This window comes from Chinchilla lanigera, unplaced genomic scaffold (assembly GCF_000276665.1).
Source record: "Chinchilla lanigera isolate Chin_1 unplaced genomic scaffold, ChiLan1.0 scaffold00072, whole genome shotgun sequence".
Classification (NCBI taxonomy): Eukaryota; Metazoa; Chordata; class Mammalia; order Rodentia; family Chinchillidae; genus Chinchilla; species Chinchilla lanigera.
In genome coordinates this window covers 10423709-10440575 of record NW_004955473.1, presented here as the reverse complement: position 1 = coordinate 10440575, position 16867 = coordinate 10423709, and positions in this window count along the sequence as shown.

Here is a 16867-nt window from a genome sequence, read left to right as displayed (position 1 = left end):
TTGTCTACTTGTTTTCCTGAGAAACTATCTTGTAGATAACAATATGTAAAACAATAACCATTGATAATTTCCTACCACTTTGTCTGTAATTTGGTAAGCCCCCCTATTACTGTGTTATCCTTCTTTTACTCTTTAAAATAAAAAAAAATTTCCTTTGGAAAGATAAAAGTTATATTTGTTCTTCGTAGGAAACAGCAAAGTATAAGAGAAATGAAAAAGATTTTGTTCTTTAGTGGAATTTTTACTTTTTGCCTTTTACATTTCTGTCCTTGAATTTATGATTTTGGAGCTTCTATTTTGTTATTAAAACCAGTAAAGGAAAACATATCTATTATATTGTTTTTGACTCATGATAAATAACAGCCCCAAGATGAGTTAGACTTAGGGACAAAGTAAATTTTAAAAATTGCTTAAAAATATGCCATCCCAGTACTTGTGGATTATTGTTCTTAATGATTGTATGTATTTCCCTTCCAACCTTGGATACATACCTAACATGTATACTATATTTATGGCCTTTAACCCTCACTGTATGTTAAAATCACCAGGGGAAGATTTTTAAAATAATACCAATATTAGATCCCATATCCAGACCATTTGAATCAGAAACTTTGGGTGGGAGAAGAGGTTATTTATTTATGGTAATTTTTAGAAAATTCTCAGATAATCTTGCTGTGCAGTTTAGGTTGAGCACTACTGTTTCTCTCTGTCTCTCACTTTCTACATCACTTTAAATTGCATCACTTTGGATTAATTGTATCACTTTAGATATTTTTGGTTGCAATGAGCAGAAATACCACTGAAACTAGTTTAAAAACAGAAGAGTACTTTTTGTTTCTGTTAATTGAAAAGTCTAGAGGTAATGGAAGTCTCTGGCACTACATGATCAGTACCCCACCTAATCCTCTGCAATTCACTTCACTGTTATTCTCAACGAGCCACCTTCCTCTATGGTTCAAATTTGGGTGGAAAGAGAAGCATAATTTCCCATGGGTCACAGATGATTTGAATAGAAGTCCCAAATTCTACACTAGTTGGACCAAAATGTACATAATAACTGTGTACAGATAATTGGTGTATTAGCTTTAATGCTGTCTTTTTATGAACAGTGACAAGGAAGGAAATCTCAATTCTAGGAAGGGGTCAAAGGGAATTAATTGGCTGTTGAGTAGGCAATCAAGGAATGTTCATTAGATCAGTACTTATCCACTTTGGATCATACTACTGCATGTATAGTCTACTAACCTAATTTTAAAATACATACAACATATTGGAATACATTTTAAATACGATTTTAATTACATAATATTGTACCACATAGATGTATTTTTATTTAACTCTTATCCTTTTTTGGTATATTTTAAGTTTTTATTTTAATGGAGCAATCAATGACCTTTAAACTAGCTATAAGCATTTGACCCAATTTGCCTGGAACAATCCTTGTCAGTACCTGTGGTCCCAAAATAATTATTAATAGTGACCCATTTAGCATTCAAAAATACCCTGGTGTGGGGGTTAAATTATATGGTTATCCTACTTTAAACATAAATATCTGTACATTTATCTGATCATTTCTTTCAGGTAGATTTTTGGAAAAAAGAAATTCTGGGACAAAGAGCAGAACCATTTTAATTACTGCACACATAAGGAGAGGTGATTTTTCCCCCCAGAAATTATGCCATTTTACATTAGCAGCACACGAAGTAGGCCATCCCACAAAATTTCTTGTCAGCACTGAATGTTTCCCCCTTTCTTTCTGCTTTTCTTTTTTAGTGTTTGTTAATTTTTTAAGAGAAAGAAGAAAGTATGTTAATAATTTGACTAGTAGCTCTTTTATTACTGGTGAGCCTGAATATAATTTTCACATGCTTAATGACCATTAGTAAATATTATTTTGTGGTTTATTTCCTTTGCTCATGAAAAGGCCATTATATGTAATTCCCTTGTTCACTGATTTGTTGAAATTTTTCCTGTTTGCATTTTGTGTATTGTCTTTTTTATAACATCATAGACTTTATAAGTTTAGCTACATAGAGTACTTTCATGGTTATTTTTCATTGTTTTAATGCTAGGAATGTGCATCATCATCTTGAAATCAGATCAATATTTTACCTTATCTTTATAATTTACCTTGAAATTTCCTGTAGGGTTTTTAGTTTGTTTTGGTTTTTGAGTTGATTTCTCACCTCATTGCCCAGACTGCTCTGGAACTCTTGGCTCAAGTGATCTTCCTGACTCAGCCTCTCTCGTTACTGGGATCACAGATCTGTACCACCATGCCTTGTTAGTTTTTTTTTAAATTGACTCATGAATATTCTTGGGATTTATGTTGGTATAAATTTGAAGAAATGTTGTCACTTTTATTTTTTCCAAATACACAACTTTTCCTATATCAACATGACTGAAATTGCCTAATAGGTATAATTTCAGGGAAGAATTGACATCTTTATGATTATCGGTCTTGTGCTTATAATCCAGGTACATTGTATGTCTCTCCATTTATTCAAGTTGTTTTTATTTTTATCTTTAATTTATTCATGTTGTATTTTTCAAAAAGGTCTGCTTACTTCCTAGTCTTTTTTCCTACTTACTTTGCATAATATATTGGTAAAGTGAATGGATTCTTTTTTCTCATTATGTTTTCTCACTGTTGCATAGAAAAGGTATTGATTTTGAATGTTTATTTTGTATATAATTAGTTATTATTCCTTTTAGATTTTCAGTTGGTTGATTCTACTGGTATTTTTGGGAGACAAACATATAATCTATAAGAATTATAATTATATGTGCCTTCTCAACAGCTATGCTTTAAATTTGTTTCTCATGTGTTACTAATAGCACTTTGAAAAAGTATGTGATTTAATTGTAGAGAGTATTCTTGTTTTGCTGTAACTTTAAAGGAAATGGGCTTGTAGTGTTTTACCCTTGAGTAAGATGTTGGCATTTGGATTAATAAATACATTTTTAAATTAATAAAGAAGAATCCTTCTATTTTATGTTTATTAGTAGATTTTTATTATTTTCAAATTGAATTTAATCAAACATATTTTTCTATTTGTGCTTATAAACAATTATCTTTTTCCTTTGCTCTAATAATATGATGAATAATATTAATAAACTTCATAATGTTACTGAATTTAGAGGTGTTGGAGTCTGCTTCTAGGGGTGGTTTTTAGTTTTTTTTCTGTCCTGAGCAACGAATTGGTCACGACAAGAACAAACAGTAGCAAAGATTTTTCTTTGAGATGGGGTCTCTCTATATAGTTCAGGTTGGATTTGGGCTCACTGTGTAGCCCAGGCTGGCCTCAAACTCATGATGATCCTCCTGCCTCAGCCTCCAGAGTGATGGGATTGCAGTCAGGTGCCACCACGCCCAACTGGTAGCAAAATTTTATGAATGGTAGGAAAAGAAACAGGCTCTGCAGAGAGTTTGGGCCAAGTATAAGTAGAAAAGAAGTGCACTCTACAGCATGAGGGTGGGCCACAATGTGAGAGAAAATATAATGACAAAAACTCAATGTGCACTGTCCTTTTTGTATCACCCACTCCTCAGGCTGACGTCAGGTCTAGGCCATCTTATCAAAAACTTGTTTGAATTTTCATGAGAAGTCCATATGCAGGGCTTTGAGAACTGTTCCACTTTTTGGGAATATGTCCTGGGATTTTATAATTAGCAGGTAATGCCTATGTCCCTAGCCAGCTTTACCATTCCCGAATCTCCTGTCTCAATAGGGATGAGGAACAGGCAGAATTCTGGGCCTTTAACTGTTACTCATTAAAAGCATAATGTATGTTTTATTCTAGGATAGTCAGGGACTTAAAATCCATTTTTGTAATGAACCATGACTCTTCAGTTGGGTCTAGAGATGCTCAATATTGGTAAACAAAGAAGAACAAACTTGACCTTCATTTTGTATCTTTTGTTACTGTAAATTTTAGGTCACATCACTTCTTAGCTCTGATATAGGTATGTTGATCATTTAGGGAGTGTTTGCCTAGGAGTTGGTTGGACAAGGTTGATTAGCCCTGAATTTACAGGATCTCATCCCCTTTCAGAATGGAGGATATCAAGACAAGGGGTTTACAGGGACATTCAGCTACATTCAGAAGCCTGGAGCAATTGTCTTAAACCTATGATCACCTGGATTCCAGGAAATGTGAAGCCCCACATGCCTGAGACCACCACAGATAGAAACAAATTTTTTCCTAGAAAGGAAACCATCCCCCAGCCATACTCTAAAACCATTTCACCAGGAATAAGATAATGATCAACTGGACCCCATCCCACCAACTCATCCTTGAAAGCTGGCCTTGCACCTTTGCAAGCGGGCTAGTCTGAACTCCTGTATCAATGCATGCCCCCTCTAGTTACCTAAGCTGAAGTCCTTTCCTACCTTCCCTATAAATTTCTAATTAAAGCTTCTGTTACAAAAAAAAAAAAAACCTTTAACTTTCTTTTCACTAGGTCCTATCTTCAACCTTTATACATCTGTAGTAACTGAACTCATTTCTGTATCTTCTATTATGCAAATGTCATCTGTGAAAGTTCCTCCTATGGTGACTGTGACATGGGAGATAATCAAGAAACATTACTTCAATTTGGTTTTCCAAACCATCTCTAGGCTTAATTATCCCCAAATCTCAGTTCTAATTTTCCAACTGGCTATGGAATTCTTTTGTTGGGATATCATTGTAACACTCCGGCACCCCAAATTTACTGTGTGTACAACTGAACTCAACAACTCACTCCTATTTCCTTCTCCCTAGCTTTGAGTGTTTATTGTGTGTACACTTAGTTATTATTTCTGTAATATTTTCAGTTGGTTGATTGTACTTGTATTTTAGGGTGACAAACATGTAATCTATAAGAATTGTAATTATATATCCTTTCTTAATACTTATGCTTTGAATTTGTTTTTCATGGGTTACTAATAGCACTTTGAAAAAGTACATGGTTTAATTGTAGAGAGCATCTTGTTTTTTCTGTAGCTCCTATTTCCTTCTCCCCAGTTTCTTGATTTTTGGTAATTTTAACAATTTGTTCTTGACCTTCATTTTGTATCTTTTGTTACTGTAAATCTTAGGTCACATCACTTCTTAGCTCTGATATGAGTATGTGGATCATTTAGAGAGTGTTTGGGAGACCATAATTTAATGGTCTGATGTAACACAACGTCCCACAGTGGGAACTCTGGAGAATGGAAAATATATACTTTATTTAATAGGACAAGTTCACCAAGTTATTTCAATTAAAAAAATTGGCTCAATATTATGGGATCTCAAGATTTTTCAGGAGAAGTTGGACTATAAAAAATCTTTAATACCAATTCTCAAATATCAACATGTAATTCATTTTAAAAAAAGAGTCCAAACCAAACATATTATTGGCTGATTTTCACCTGTGGGTTGTTGGTTTGTAGTATTTGGGCCAGAGAGTTTTCAGACTCATAGTTACAATACTATCATCCTATACATATTTTTAAATAATAAGTTTTACTGACATAGAATAAATAAATTCATCTGGGTTATTTGTACAAGTTTGTATATTATAGCAAATGTATACACCTGTGTAAACACTACCCCATCAAGATGAATAATATTTCTTTGTTCTTTTCTGATAAATCTTTCACAACCCACAGCTACTACTCTAATTTATGCTACTACAGTTTAGTTTTGCCTGCTATAGATCTTCATATACATGAAATTGAACAATGTTCAACTCTTCCATGTCTGGCTTGTTTTACTCAGCATAATGTTTTTGAGATTCATTCATGTCCCATGCATCTCGGTAGTATGTTCTTTTTACTGACAAGTAGTATTTCACATTAGGGATATGCTGTACTGTAATTTGTCTATTTGGTTTCCTGTTTATAGATAGTTTGAATTGTTTCCTATAGAAATTGTTTCCTATAGAAATTAATTAATTGTGTAGAAAACCTTACTAGTAAGAGAAATGCCTATTTTCCATTATTAATACTATAAACTTATAGATCTACATAGATCTATAGATCTTATGTTAGCTAGCGTTGAACAATTATCCAGGCAATCTTTGTGAATGTAAACCTCAAGATGAAATGGAAAATATCTCAAATATCAGGACATTTGGTTTATTCAGTCAACATTCATTCAACAAACATTTGTTTGTTCTGATTGTTGAAAAATTAGTGACACATTACAGATGTACTTGAAGTACTTTCTATACCATTCCAAGATCCTAGGCCCCTCTTCTGTCTTTCCCCAGTGATAACTACTTTCTTGAATTTGATATTTAACATTTTCATGTCTACACTTTTAATGTATACATAAACTAAAAAGATAATATTATTTTTCCTTTTAAAGGCTTTACATAAGTTGGTCATTTTGTATTTGTTATTTTGTAACTCTTTTTGGGTCAATTTCAATTTTGTGAATGTTTCTGTGTTGATACAGCTTTACTTAATTCATTTTAACTACTCTATAGTACTGTATTTGATGGAATGAAGGTACCAACAATTATTTATTCATTCTACTGTCACTTAGTGGTTCCTGGATTTGGTTATTATAAGCAATCAGCAATGAAAATTCTTATGCTTGTCTCCCTATATAACTATAAAAGATATTCTCTAGGGCTTTCAACAGGTTGTAGGATATGTACATCCTTTTCTTCCTTCCCATTCTTTAGCAGCTTATTAACAATTATTTAGCTTCAGTTCTTCTGAGAATTTTTCCTTGTAATATGGCTCAGACTAAATCAATATAACAGAGAAACAAAATACTCAGTGCCAAACAAAATAGAAGTGTAGTTCTCTAATGTCGCAGGCTACAGTTGAGTTTAGGTAGATGGCTCTACTCCATGAACCCAGATTCTGCCTTATTTCTCTGAAATTTCCGAGGTCAGCTTTCCTAAGTGCTTGCACAGTAGTGCAGCGGGTTGCCAGCTAACATGTAGGATGCTCAGTTCAATTTGAATTTCACATAAACAATGAATATTTTAGTACAACTATTGCCCATGCTATATACACATATGTACAAGCATGTTTTACACACATGATTTGGTACACTCCACACATGTATATGTAACACATGACCACATGCAATATATACACACATACATGTATATTATATGTAATGTGTGTGCCTACTAAAATGGCACCTCTATCCCAGACACTATGCCAGATACAGGGGGAAAGAGCTTTCTGTAGATTTTGCCATAAGCAGTCTTTTCTACCCTCTCTGGCAGCTGGGTATGCCAGGTTGTTTAGTGACTTACCTCTGATCTTCCATCTACCTGTGATCCTCGCTTTTCTAGCGTCTTTCATTATTACAGTATTATTTCTTATTACAAATCTCTTGTTATGTAATTCTCATAATGATTCAACTTCCTTGATTAAATCCTAATACAATCTTGCAAATACAATCAAGGCTTTTATACTTTGTCTAAAGGATGACTACAAAATTTAAAAACTAAATTAAACAGCATATAAATATATAAGTTTGCATAATGATTATTCTATGTTGTCATGTAATGTTGAGCCAAAAAAATGCCAAGGCAGTCAGTGTGCTAAAATTGCTTCATGTCCTCATGGATCCTAGTATCAAGGAGAAATGGATTTGCTGTATGGGAGTGTTTTATATTTTCCTTCAGTTCATCAGTTGAATAAAACCTTTCGTATTTTAGTTTGCTGATGTTTGGATCATGATTTTATTGAACTTTTTCTAGGTTTTTTAACTGCCTTTATTGCGCTTGCTCCCTGCCTTTTTCCCTTGCTTCTTCTCTTCTTGCATTAGAATTTTGGCCAAAGAGCCAGATGAAGACTTGGAGAATATACAAAATCCAATTTGTTGTCAGCTAAATTTCTACAATGTTATGGACAATATCAGGAGGGAAAATATTGAGAAGATACAATCAGAGAATAAGTGATGAAGTGTGTATTCAAATTAGACGGAAAAATTAAGTAATATGTATATTGAATTCAGTATGTGAGCTGTGGGAGAACTCCATTTGGAAAGCACTCATATGGGGACTTCTTTTGGCAAAATGACACAAAAAAAGTGCTCATCTTGCCCACTGACGTTGCAGAAAGTATCAGTATCTCACGTCCAAGCCCTTCTGTTCAATACACAACTTAAATCCTTTGTGATGGGTACTACAATTTTAGAAAGGTATTATTACTACCATAATGGGCATCTTTCTGTGGAACTGGGGACTGAATCTAGAAGTGCTTTACCACTTAACTACATCCCCAATTATTTTTATTTTTTATTTTGAGGTGGTCTTGCTAAACTTCCCAGGGTGGGTGCAATCTTGGAACCTTCCTCCTTGGTCTTAGGAGTAGTTTGGATTACAGGTGTAGCCCATTGTGACCAAATTCTTTTTAACTTTGAGAAAGCTTAGAACTGAGTACAGAAATCATGAAATAAATAAAAGCTATAACAACAATGCTTTCATATTAAGTACAGAAATAGCAGTTTTTAGACATGGCAGCTATTTGTATACACAAATTTTAAACTTTTATAATGACTAAGGAAATTTAACACATAAAAGTATCAATCAAATTAGCTTTAGGATTTCAATTGAGAAACTGATTTTAGAGTTATGTTTTGGGTCTGAAAGGAAAATGAAAATTCTAAGTGTCGCTAGGTGATGTGGTGCATGCTTGTAATCCAAATTTTGGGATGCCAAGGCAGGAGTATGGCAAGTTTGAGACCAGCCTGGGTAACTTAGCAAGACCGGGCCCCTGAATAAAATAAAAAGGGCTGAGGATGGGGCTCATTGCTCCCTGGGTTCAATCCCAAGTACTCCCAAAACAAGCAAGCAAACAAACACAACAAAAAATAAAAACAAATAGAAAATAAGTTCCTAAAAAGTATTAGGATATTTACATAGACAAGACCTACCCCTCTTTATATATTTTGTATATTGACTGGAATTGTTTAAGTACATAATTGCTTAATTGTTCAGTGCTTCCTGGGGCATATAAAACATTTAAAAAGAAAATAAAATATATTTAGAAATGCATTTGAAAATGTCAAAGGAAATGTAACTAAGTTACATTGTGCTGATTCATAAATACAGTGACATTAGTAAATTTATATTAGTAGTTCAAAAAAAATCTAGGTTTTAAATTGCCTAATTTAAATAAGCCAAATTTAAAGAAACAAATAATCATAGCCTTCCATATGTACATGTGTAGACAGTACTTTTAATCACACTAACAAACGTATACTGTTACTTTCTTCTATTTTTACATTTTTAAGTTTATTATTAGTACATGTTTACAGTACATAATGTTTACATTTTGTGTGTGGAGTTGGTACAAGTATGTGACACATGAAAATTCCTTTCTTCATTCCCTTTCTCGTCCCCTTTTCTCCCCTCCATCTCTTGATCTGCTTCCAAATTGTGAAGTAATTGTCTGCCTCCCTGCTTCCTATTATCTATCTTTTATTTTGTTCTTTTCTTGTATTTTGAGTTTCTCATATAAGAGAAACCATGCAATACTTAAGTTTGTGTTTCTAATTTATTTCACTTAACTTCATGGTCTCAAGGTGCATCCATTTTCCTATAAATGACAAGTTTATCTTTCTTTATGACAGAGTAGTTAGCACTCCTTTGTGTGTAAATATATTTTCTTTATCCATTTATCTGTTTATGGCTCATAGGCTGCTTCTAAGATTTGGCTATTATGAATTGTGCTGATGTAACATGAGCCTACATGTATTAGTGTAGTATGATGTCTTTAACTCTTGCAGAAGGTACCTAGAAGGGGAACAGCTGGGCCAAAAGGAATTTTTAATTTTGGTTTTTTGAAGAATCTCCATATTGATTTCCCTAGTGGTTGTACTAGTTTACATTTCCACCAATAATGTAGAAGTGTATCCCCTCCTACTTCTTTGTAAATAGTAACAAATGCCTCACCTGGATTAGTGAATGTTTGATGTCTTCATGATGGCCATTTTCTTGGGTAAGATGGAATCTCAGTGTTGTTCTGAGTTTCTCTAATGGTCACCCATGATGGCCATTTTTTCATATATTTATTGACCATTTGTGTTTCTTATTCTGAGAAGAATCTATTTATTATACTTGCCCATTTTTAAACTGGTTCTTTTACTTTGGGAGGTCTTTTTTGAGCTATTTATATATTCTAGACAGTAATCTTCTGTTGGAGGAATAGTTAGCAAAAATATTTTCCAATCTGTAACTTTTCTTTTCAGTCTGTTGGCTGTTTCTTTTGCTGTGCAGAACCTTTTTAGTAAGATGAGATCACAGTTGTTGATTCTCCATACTACTTCATGTGTAACTGGAGTTCTATTCAGAAATCATTGCCTACATCTATGACTTAAAGAGTTTTACCAATTCTAAATTTGTTTTTTATTTTTTTGGTTTTTCTCCGGTACCGGGAACCGAACTCACGACCTTGCGCTTGCCAGGCAGGCGCTTTGCCGCTGAGCTAAATCCCCAGCCCCAGTTTTACCAATTCTATCTTCATCAGGTTATTTCAATTTTGAAATTTAGTTCTTTGATTCATTTTGATTTTAGTTTGGTACATGGTGAGATATATAGGTCTAGATTCAATGTTTTACATGTGGATAGCCAGTTTTCCTGACACCATTTATTAAAGAAGCTATCTTTCCTCTAGTGTATGATTTTGGTCCCTTTGTCAAAGATCAAATAGTTGAATGTGCTTGGGGATGTTTCTACAGCCTATATTTTGGTCCATACATTCTTATATCAATTTTTGTTCTAGTGCCATGCTGTTTTTATCACTGCAGCTTTGTAATATAATTTTAAGTCAGAGAATGTGATGCGTCCTGCTTTGCTCTTATTACTCATTATTGCTTTCACTATTAGGGGTGTCTTCTGGTTCCATGTAAATTTCAGGATTGTTTTCTCTACTCTAGTAAGAATGCTGTTGGTGTTTCAATCAATGTACCTATCAATTTTGGAAGTATGGCTATTTTAATTATATTGGTTCTGCCTATCTTGGAACAGGGGATATTTTTCCATTTTCTGATGTCCTCTGAAATCTTCTTTTTCAGAGTACTACAGTTTTTTGCTGTAGAGGTTTTAAAGTTCCTTATTAGGTGAATTCCTAAGTATTTAAATGTTCCTGATGCTATTCTGAATGTTATTTTTTCCCTAATTTCTTTCTCAGTGAATTTATTAGAGTACAGGAATGCTATTAATTGTTGTGTGTTGATTTTGTATCCACTACATTACTGAATTTGGCTATTAATTGGGTCATCTGTGTAGAGCATCATGTGATTGCAAATATGACAATTTGACTTCTCCCTTTCCTACGCTTATACCCTTTATTTCCTTTTCTTGCCTAATTGCTCTAGCTAATGTTTCCAGTACTATGTTGAATAAGAGCAGTGACAGTGGATATCCTGGTCTTATTCCTGATTATAGAGGCAAAGCTTTCTATTTTTCCCTCATTTAATATGATGTTGTCTGTAGGTTTTTTATAAATGGCATTTTTCAGATTAGATAAGGTCCTTCTATACCTATTTTCTTCAGTGATTTCTTCCAAAAAAGATGTTGGTTTTGTCAAAGGTTCCTTCTACATCAATTGAGATGATCATGTAGTTTTTGTTTTTTGCTTCTTTATGTGGTGTATTACCTTTATTGACTTGTATATGTTGAACCATCCCTGTTCTCTTGTGATGAATCCTATTCGGTCATGATGTCTGAACTTTTTGATGATTTGTTGCATTCTATTTGCCAAATCTTGTTGAGGATTTTTGCATCTTCATTCATTAAAGTGACCAGTCTATACCTCTCTGTTTTGGTTGGATCCTTTTCTGGTGTTGAAATCAAGGTCATTTTACCTTCCAGGGGTGACTTGGGATTACTCTTTGCCTTTCAATTTCTTTAAACAGCTTGCAGAGTATTCCTTTTACTTCTTTCTTATGTCTAATTGCTCCGGCTAATGTTTCCAGAACTTTATTCAATAGAAGTGGTGATAGTGGACATCCTTGTCTTATTTCCTGATTTTAGAGTGAAAGATTTAAGTTTTTGACCATTTAGTATAATGTTAGCTGTTGTTTTGTCTTAGATGGCTTTTATCAGATTCAGGTAAAGATTATCTGTTTAAATTCTCTGTAGGGCTTTTATCTGAAAGGTTATTGGATTTTATCAAATGCTTTTTCTGCATTTATTGAGATGATCATGTGATTTTTGTCTTTGGTTCTATTGATATGGTGTATTACATTAATTGATTTGCATATATTGAACTATTCCTGCATCCCTGGGATGAATCCTACTTGGTCATGGTGTATAATCTTTTGCTGATTTCCTATATTCTGTTTGACAGTATCTTATTGAAGATTTTTGTGTCTATGGTCATTAGGGAAATCGACCTGTAGTTTTCTTTTTTGGTTGGGTTCTTCTCTGATTTTGGTATCAGGATAATACTTGCTTCCAGGAATGATTACTGCTTCCCTTTCAATTTCATGAAAGAGTTGCAACATTAGTGGCATTATTCTTTAAATTTCTTGTAGAATTGAGTAGTGAATTCATCAGGACCTACGCTTTTCTTTGCTGGTAAATTTTAATTACATTTTCAATTTCATTTGCTGATATTGTTGTATTTAGAATTTTTCTATCTTCTTGATTTAGTTTTGGCAACTCAGTTGTGTCTAGGAACCGTCTATTTCTTCTGTTTTCCATATTATTAGAGCACAGATTCTCAAAGTAGGTATTGAGACATTCCTTGCTCGTGGATAGGAAGAACCAACATTGTGAAAATAGTCATACTCCCAAAATTGTGATACAGATTTGGTGCAATCCCAATCAAAATACCATTAGCATACCTCACAGAATAGGAGAAAACATTCCTAAAATTCATTTTGAAACAGAGGATATTCCCTGCTGTATGAGAGGCCTGGGATCTGTATAGTGGGGTAGCTTTGGTGAAAAAATTCTTCCTGAATGCATTATAAAAACCATACCACAGTGATATATGTGCATCCATATTTGTAGCAGCACAATTTTTAATAACTAAAGCTTAGAAACAACCCAAATGCTCATCAACTGAAGAACTGATAAAAAGATGTGCTTTTTTTTTAAACTGTCAATGAGTCTTTGGTTGACCAGTATTGCATGTCTATATCTGTTTTCATGAGAAGTCACTTTGAAGATATCAATATGTAATACAACCACCATTGTTAATTCCCTACCACTTTGTTTGGAACTCTGTATTGTCTGTATTGTGCTTGTGATATGTTGTAAAATGTTGTATGTCTGTTAATGTTTCCCTCCTTTTATCCTTAAAATAAAAAAAAATAAAAAAAAAAAGATGTGCTTTTTTATACAATGGAGTACTACTCAGCCATAAAGAAGGATAAACTTGAGACATTTATAGGTAAATGGATGCAATTTGAGACCATACTCATAAGTGAAATAAATCAGACTCACATGTGTAAACATCATATTGTTTCCCTAGTGTGAGAAACTGAAAGAAAAAATAAGATCTAAAATGTACAATAGATATTGTGAAATGGGAAGAAATTGTTCAAAAAGAAAAGGGAAGTAGGATGGGGGAAAGGGGAAAGGAAGGAAGGGAAAAGGAAAAAGAATTCAAAAGAGTTGTACTGTTGGTTTCTCTTATTTCACTGAAAAGAAAGGTTTGTTCTAATATTGTTTTGAGAATTTTTTTGTTTTTTTATTTTAAAGAGAATAAAAAAACAATAAAAATGGTACACAATTTCAAAACAAGATAATTGGAAATTAGCGATGGTTGTTATATTGTTGCATACTGTTATCTTCGAAGTAGCTGTTCAGATTACCAGATATGGGTATGCAAAATTGTTGAAACAACTAAGCATTAACTGTCCTTTTCAATAAACCAATACAAATTAGTAATACAATTATCTTAGCTATCTTGTGTGTGTGTGTGTTTGTATATATATATATATATATATATATATATATATATATACTTTTTTTCCCCTTTTTCTTTTCTCCTTTCCCCCCCATCCCAATTGTTTGGTGATAGCTAGTGTTTTGACAGAGTTTCATTACATATTTGGAGCTAGAGAAAGAAAAAGTATCTATCTTGTGTTTTTTGACACATGGTCTTTGCATTGGGACACTCTTTCAAAGTTTAGTAAACAAGTTTATGTTGTTTACAACTGTACTTCATACTGCAAGTCTTCATACTGCAAGTGAAAGTTTAGAGATTTTTTTCTGGCCTTTTCTGTGCATGCATCCAGTCCTAGGTATGCTTGTGATTTTCTCAATTCCCCAATATATCTGTAAGCTTTTAAACGTCATCATACCCACACACTGTTCTTTTCCTAACCTAGTCCTTTTCATGCTTCTGTCTTTCTACTGCTTGTGCCCACTGCTGTATCTTGCAATAGTCTTCTGCAGCCAGTACTTGTACCTTTACATTATTTTAGTAAATGCTGCCTTCAGAGCTGCTCCAGCCCTGGCAATGCGCAGAGTCATATAATACAAAAGCAAGTCTTTTGGTGGGTCGGGGGAGATGGACAAATAGAAACGGGCAGCTACAGTTTGTTGAAAGTAAGTTCTATGTGTTCTGTCTGGTACTAAGAACATAAGGTACAATGTTCAGGCTGCCATCATCAGAAAGAAGCTTGGGACTGGCAGATGGTATGGGCACAATTTTTAAAACTACCTCTCTTACCACGTTGTAGCCACCAAGCCTTTCTTAGCTCTTACACGTTTTTTATTAGATTCCATAATGCTGCAAAAGTTAATTACAAAAGCTTTTGCAAGCTCATTAGTTATTTTTGTGAAGGGATTTAACACTAGACTTCCCTATGCTTCCATTTTTGGTGATATGGCAATTCTTCCCATTTGTTTTAGAATAAAAATTACTAGATAGATGGTGTGAATTTTATCTTTGATGTTAATAAAGCAGATTTGTTTCCGAGGTAGTTCTCCCCTTTGATGACTGACTTGCATTTCTGAGCAGAAAAGTTTTATAAAATAAGGCAGGAGGTGCTGGTTGATCGGAAGTTTTGTTTTGGAGTAAATTGGTTATTTAGAAATGAGACCTCTAAATGACTAGTGGGATGAATATTTCTTTGAGAAACTAGTATGTAGAGTCTTAACTTTCCCATAGCACTATTTTTCAAGGAAAGTCCTTATTTTGATTTTTGCATTTTGGAGGATGCCAGTATGTGGTACTCTGGGCAGGGGAGTTGGCGAGAATGTGGTGGAAAGAGCACACAGCTGTTCTGTTTACAAATCTTCAGTTAATTCCCCAGTTTAGTGCCCCGTTTTCTTTCCTGTTACTTTCTGTATTTGTTGACTCAGAGCCCAGAGTACCTCCAGGGTTCTGTCAGGGAGGCTGGATCCCATCTCTTGTAGCTTCCTCTGAACATGCTCTAGGCTATGGTTTGGGTCCATAGGTTTCATCTTCTGATTTGCTCACATCTACTTTCCTTCTTCCAGATGTGTATTGCAATCTCTACTGTTGGCACTCTCCTCAATTTCTGTCTTGTTTTTGACTCTTATAAGTTTATTACATAGTACATAAACTGCTATAGTTGTAGTTTAATGAATTCTAGGAGGGCTTGGGAGCAATACAGGTACTTATTTTTTTAACAATCTTACACATATTTTTTTTTAGTACCAGGAATCGAACTCAGGACCTTGCACTTGCCAGGCAGGCACTAATGCCACTAAGCTACAACCCCGGCCGTTAACAGTCTTATACTACACTCAACAAATAGTTCTGAACACCCTCCCTGGACTAGGTACCAGGTTGGGCACTCGGGACAGAAACATGAATGAAGCTTATTTCATGATAACTGAGGGCTCATAATGTAGTAGTTGATAGAGTCCCATATAGTGGGTATTAAAATGGCATATTTTCTGTTGTCTAAATGTTAGATGAGGGCCCAAAACTATAGACAAAGGGTGTTAAGACACTCACAATGGAGCTGTAAATTAGGTGTTTCACTCCCTGGTAGCTCTGATTTAACTTGTATGTTTTGCTGGTAGGCAGTCTTAACTTAAATTCAGTTGTCTGTTGTGATATATCTAACCTGTATATGCTCTTTTGTTAATATAAGATGCTAAAAAAGTCATTGTTTTTTCATGGCTAGATTATTATTAAGCTCAGTGGTAAATTTTTGTTTTATTATTACTTTGTTTTTCTGTGGTATTTCTCATTTTCATTTGTAAGAACATAGAATTTTGTATACATATACATATATTATAACCTACTCATTTTCAATTTTAAGATTATCTCAGTTTCGTAAAAAATTTTTCCATTGGAATGTCAAACACAGAAAATGGATGATTCAGCAGATGAATCTGTAATTATACCTCATCAGAGGAAAAGGTCACAACCTGTCCATTACTCTTCAGATGAAGATGCATTAGAGTTAAATGAATGTAATCTTGTGGCCAGTAGTCAATATGAACACAATGAGGATTTAGATCTGAAATAGAAGATCAACAGTAAAAATGGCAACAAATGATAGAAAGAAACGTGATAGAATGTGAGCACACACAGGTGAGAAATGCAGAACACTTAATAAGAATTATTAATTGCAGAGATCTTTTTGCATTGTATAAATTATTCATCTCTGACAATATACTCAAAATTATAGTTCAAAAAACAAATAGATATGCCATACAATATGGGTTTGGTGCAAATAGCTGAAAACACCAATGTTGGGAATTGTTAAAATTAGTGAGATGAAAATTTGTATAGGTATAACATCAATTATGGGGACAGTGCCATTACCAGATATTAGATTTTACTGGTCTGAAAATAACATGTATGCCAATGGGTGTATAAAGAATGGCATGGGGGCTGGGGATTTAGCTCAGCGGCAAAGCGCTTGCCTGGCAAGCGCAAGGTCGTGAGTTCGGTTCCTGGTACCGGAGAAAAACCAAAAAAAA